Source organism: Passer domesticus, chromosome 3, assembly GCF_036417665.1.
Source record: "Passer domesticus isolate bPasDom1 chromosome 3, bPasDom1.hap1, whole genome shotgun sequence".
NCBI classification, from domain to species: domain Eukaryota; kingdom Metazoa; phylum Chordata; class Aves; order Passeriformes; family Passeridae; genus Passer; species Passer domesticus.
The window spans coordinates 68,509,642-68,515,480 of NC_087476.1; positions in this window are offsets into that span (position 1 = coordinate 68,509,642).

The window sequence follows — 5,839 nt, forward strand, 5'->3', positions numbered from 1 at the left end:
CAAATTTGAATATTAGCACGTGGGAATCATCACCATCATCTATACCCATCAAAAGAAAATAAGACAATCTTATGACTTCTCTAAACCTTTGGTGGATTATAATCATGGAAGTAGAAAAAGATCAAGAAAACAGAGTTTATTCTATAGAGTGACATTACTGCCAGTAGAGTTCTGGCTTTAAGAACAAAGATTTCCCTTTGAAGTCTCGTGTTTGATGGGATTGACTTTACTTTGTGTGTTCTTCTATTCCCATTAACCCTTTCCCAAGGAACGTAGGCAGGAAAAACTGTGCAGACCCATGGAAGCCAAAGCAGAACTGTACCCACAGGCACAAAGGGCTGGGCTTTCAGCATGTGAAAGGCAAATAGAGAAGACTGGTGAGAGGCAATGTGCCAAGGCATCAAGCAAATTTTGATGGACTCAGGTTCAAGGTCTGCCCTTGGCTTTGTGGGTGAACCACTTTCCCTTTCTGGCTTCTGCTTACAGCAAACAGGCACACTGCCACGAACACTGTGCCAGAAGGATTTCAAACAAAAGGTTTGGATTATTTCCCAAAATTGCCTCAAAGATTAAATAAAAATTGTTAAATGTTCTTAATTTTTATGAAGAAACACATGGATATAAATATATTTGAGAACATTAAGTAGCCCAGTGCAAAGGCCTGGGCAGAGTAAAGAAGAGGAGGCATTTTGGTGCAGTCCCGTATTTTAAATAAATGATTCACCAGCCAGTTATTCCAGCATTGTTTCTTTTATTTTGATCTTCTGAAAAAGAGCTGTAGAGTTAACTCTGTTAAGTGTTTGTGGATGTACGTAACAAAACCATCATGTGAATACCTTAGTTTAGGAGCTTTATGATTTCATAAAAACTTTCCAACATGGTGAAAACAGACAGAGTGGAGAGACCTCACTCTATCCACCACCGCCTCTGTCTGTCACTAGTGTCAGTGGCTGTACTGGATGACAGCTGAGAACAAGCTCTCTTGTGAGCATGTAAAATCTTTGGATAAGTCCCTAACCACATCCTCCAGCTTGCAGTTCTAACACATTGCACACAGTTTTCACAAAAATTTGCAGCAATTATTATCTCTCTAAAACCCAAACTTGTGGAATCATAGTTTCCAGAAAATATCAGCTTTTGGTTGTACTTGTCATGAGCAGTTTGTTACTTGAGGTTTCTGGGACAGCCTTTAAAAATTGTTTTGAGCCTAATGCTCAGGCTGAACAGAGAGAAGACAATTAAATGGGGAATTGACAGCCATTTGGGCACATATCTCCAAGAGGACAGTGCATCTTTGGGTACCTGGGCCAGGAGAAAAGGGGGACAGAAGTCACCTGTCAGGTGCCCTCCTGGATGCAACTCTGCAGTTCCTGAAGCAGCCTCTCACACATTTTAGGGTATCTCCCCAACATTTCCCCAATTTTCAAAAGGTTAAAAACAGTGGGTTATGCCAATAGCATATATAGTAGGTTTTCCCCTTAATTTCTCTGTATGTTCAAATAAGGGAGCAAGAAGCTACATAGTGGTCACAGCCATAGCTGGAGAGCAGATGTGTGTGAAATCATCCCACCAAGAACTCACTGAATGATACACAGATGAGCCAGGAACACCAATCTCTACCCACCTGTGTGTCTTTTATTACATTAAAATGAACTGAGTAAAATTTGATAAACCAGTCAGGATCTTTGAGGTTAACATACATTCTCAAGATCTTTCATTTATGAAAATTAGTATTTCTTTTCAGACTTGGTTTGGAAAAACTTCAAGATTTTGTTAAGAAATAATTTGATTCACAGAAGAAGTAACTGGCTTATTGCTGCAATATCAGAGGGATTTATTCTGACCATATTTCAGATATCACTGATTTGCAGTACTGCTGTGTTGACAACATAAGTTCTCATATTTTTCTCATCTTCTTGAAATTATACTTTTTCACTGTTGTTGCATAAGACGGTCTTAAATATTTTGTGGTTGGAATATTTTTTTTGTTATTTTCCTGAACTGATGGTTGTGGTAAGGGCTATAGGGTTTTTTTTTGTTTGTTTGTTTGGTTTTGGTTTTTTGGTGGTTTGTTTTTTTTTTTTCTTTTTTTAATGAAAATATTTTCCAAAGAGGTGAAATCCAGCATGAAAATGCCAAAACTTCAAAGGAAAAAAGAAAAGAAAGAGGAGTCACAACCCCCTCCCCTCAGCTCGGACTTTTCAGCTCCTGGATAATGAATGGTTACTTCTCACTCTGATGTACCTCTGAGGCTTCAAACCAGAAATTAATCACACACCTGCTATGTTTCAAAGGATTTTAATTGCGCTGTGACTATTTTCTCTTAAGTGACAGAGCTTAAAGACTGTGACTCTCAGAACCAGTTGCTAGTAAGTACTTATGTGTCTCAGGTGGCCATGGAGAAGTCACGGCTTTCAGAGCTGGAATGTCCATCCCAGGCAGCTGCTCTGCTGGTGTTGGTTCTTCAGTGGCACTATCGAGGTTCTCTGGGCATCTTGATCATGGCTCAAAGAGAGGATATCCAGCCAGATGTTTAAAACAAAGGTTATAACATTTCTTCTCACTATTTTCTTTGTGAATAAGCCTTCTAAAGGGAAAAGATGATGTTTTCCTTGTTGGCTTGTGCTCCAAACAGAATCTGGGGTGAGATAGACTCCGGACATGCTCCCCTCACCCCAGCTGCCTCTGGATTTCCCTTGCAATAATCCACAGTACCTGCTTGGTACGGAAGGAGGCTAGGCACCAGATGCATGATCCTACTCAGAGGGCATTAAAGGTAACCTATACAGAGCCTGAATTTGTAGCCAGAGACTTTCCCTGCTTGCATCTTCTATCTTGCACTGTGTAAGTCTGCTGCAGCAGAGCATGCACTTTAGAAGATTTTTTTGAAATAAGAGAAAGATAGAAAACAGTGATTCAATTGTCAAGGACTAGGAGAATTTAAGAAAAAAGATGCGGCAGTGCAAATCACAAACCTCCGCGTAGTGCTTATTCACTGCTGGCAACTTGTACCTGCTTTACTGGTTTAAAGCACAACATTCAGTTACAGGGTATTGTTTCAGCAGCTGGGCCATTTGTTGAAGTGAAACTCTAAGGAAGTGTAGCAACATTACAGGGAGAACTAGGAAGCAGACTATCAGAAAAGGATAAGGAGTTGGCTTTTATAAAGGAAATTTTGAAAGAGTCACACAAGAAATTCAGATCATATTAACCTGGTTCCTCATGTAGAATGTGTCAAAAAAAAAAAAGAGAGAATAAGAGAATAAGAAAGAACTTAGCATTTCAACTTGGAAAAGAGGGAACCAGAATATTAAAATGCAACCCAATAGCTGTCATGGGCAGTTAAAGGACATTTAAAGCAAAAGATGAACTCTAAAAGGCATTGTTTAGACCTAGAAATGGACTTAAGAATAAACAAGCAAACAGCTCGGATTGTCACAAATGAAAAAAGACTACAAGATGAGATTGTCAGAATGATTTTATTAGCAGAGAACGGTGGGTTAAACTGCAAGAATGATAGGGAAATGGAAAAATCTAGTCATTAAAGGAACCAATATAAAACTCTGAGCACTCAGGGGGCTTTGAAGACAGAAATCTTAAGTGTGAAGAAAAGAGAGAAATCACAAAACACAGAGCTATACTATAAAGGCTTGTTTTCAACATCTTGCTTCAGAGAGACAAGTAGATGTAGGGGCACAGGGATACTCAGGAGGGTGAAGAGGAGGCTGGGAGTCCCCTGCTTGCTTGTGCTGCACTAGTGACTCCCTGGGGATGTGTACATGTGCCCCACTTGGCCCCCACACAGCATCCAGGGCATGGATGGCCATGGCACAGTCCTTAGTGTCAGGGCAAAAAGGAAGATGGAGAAACTCTGAACCTTCGGAACAAGATGCTGCAATCAAGGAAACCTTTGGGTCAAGGGAAATGAACATAGGTGAATATTCAAATGAAGAATAGCTGGTATTGTTCTCCAAAGCCAGTGTTGAGCAAACCTTCTTGACTGCATGTGAAAAGCAGTGGGGGCTGCTCAAGATCCAGCAGTGTACAAGCCTGTTAATGTAGGATATTTGAGTTGCCTACTTTAAAACTTGTTTTAAAATACCTCCTTGTGCTGTCCTTGACCAACCTAAGAAGAAACCCCAAACTTTCTATCCAAAGGAAAAAAAAAGCTGTAAGAATTCTTACAGTTATTTGTATAACCTTTTCAGAAGTGCTTTGTTTTCTTTGTCTTTGCCTTTCATTTACTTTGAGGTTTGTAGGTTCTTTTTTATCATTGGTAACTTTGAAATGTAACAATAAAGTAATTTTTAAGAAGCAAGCATGAAGTGTTTTACACTTTTGAAGAGTAAGTTGTTAAAGCAAGCTTTTATTCAAACAACATGAAGGGCTAGCTCTTGTTAACAAAAGGTCAGCTATGATGAAGATTTAAATGTCACAGGGCCAGAGCTTGTGCTTGCTGTTAACCCAGGATTCACACTTTTGGTTTTGCAGGAGAGACAGAAGTATTTGTATATGAGGAAGAGACCATGGCTAATACTATGGGCTAAATCCCAAGGAGGGCTCATTAGCTTATTTGACCATGCTGTCACCATGCATATTTTCATTGCAGCAGTGAGATAACTATGGAAAGTTCAAGAACTTAAAATGTATGTAAATTCTGTTTATAAAACCTTTGTCTGTCAGAGATAGATCTGACTGATGCTAAGGTGAAAGATGTCCATTATGGAAAAGGAATGAGAAAGAATCATGCTCATCTGATGTCTGAAAAAACTCATATTCTTGTGCAATCAAACATGAGAGGTAAGAAAATGTAAATTTGGGACAAAATATTGTTAAAAAGAAAATCAGCTTGAATCCACCTTTTTCCCCCCTAGCTAGTATTTTGGGATGTATTTAGTAGCTGAAAATATATTTTTCATTTTCTGAATGAAATTTCTGCATCAGTCCAATAACATCCATTACGTTGAAAGCTCAAACTGTAAAAGAGAAGTTGCTCTGCAGAGCCCTTCTACTGAGCTGCTTGAGAAGCAACTGTCCTGCTCATGGTATTATATGAAATAATATGAAAATGAAATCCAAAACACAGAGGAGATTAAATAAAAGAAAATATAAACAAAGGGACCTGCTTACTAAAGCCTGGACTTTTCAACCTGGGTGAAATTCCAGTATTTTGAACCTTCCGTTTTGAGTGGGGTTGAGGACTGTAAAATATCTACAATTTCCACAGAATGGGAATTTATTAAAAAATAGTTTCTTCAGAAAATCAGGAACAAATCTTTCATGAAGTCTTCTTCTGAGCAGCCATGCTGCAGAATTTACCAGCTATTTGGGGTGCTAATTCTCAATGCTTGCATCCTTCTGTCCCCAGTGCAGGAAAGATGTTGGGGCCCTTTTGGTCAGGAGCCTTGCACTCCCTTCTCCAAGAAGGGAGAGACAGGTCTCTTCCTGTCACTGGTGGGGTTTTGCAGAGCTCCATCTCCAGCCCTGTGCTTTTCATCATTTTCATAAATGACTTGCATGGAGGACTAGAAGAGATACTAAGCAAGTTTGCAGCCAATACAAAACTGGGAGGAACTGTTGACTCCCTGGAGGGCAGGGAGGCCCTGCAGGGAGACCTGGACAAAATACAGGCCTGGGAAATCACCAACACCATGAAGTTCAACCAGGCAAAGTGACGGATTCTGCACCTGGGATAGGACAACCTTGGATGTATGGACAGACCAGGGCATGCAATGCTGGAAAGCAGAGCCTTGGAAAGAGAGACCTGGGGATCCTGGTCTGTGGCAAGCCAGGAGGGCCAGCCCTGTCCTGGGGGGCATCAGGCACAGCACGGTGAGCT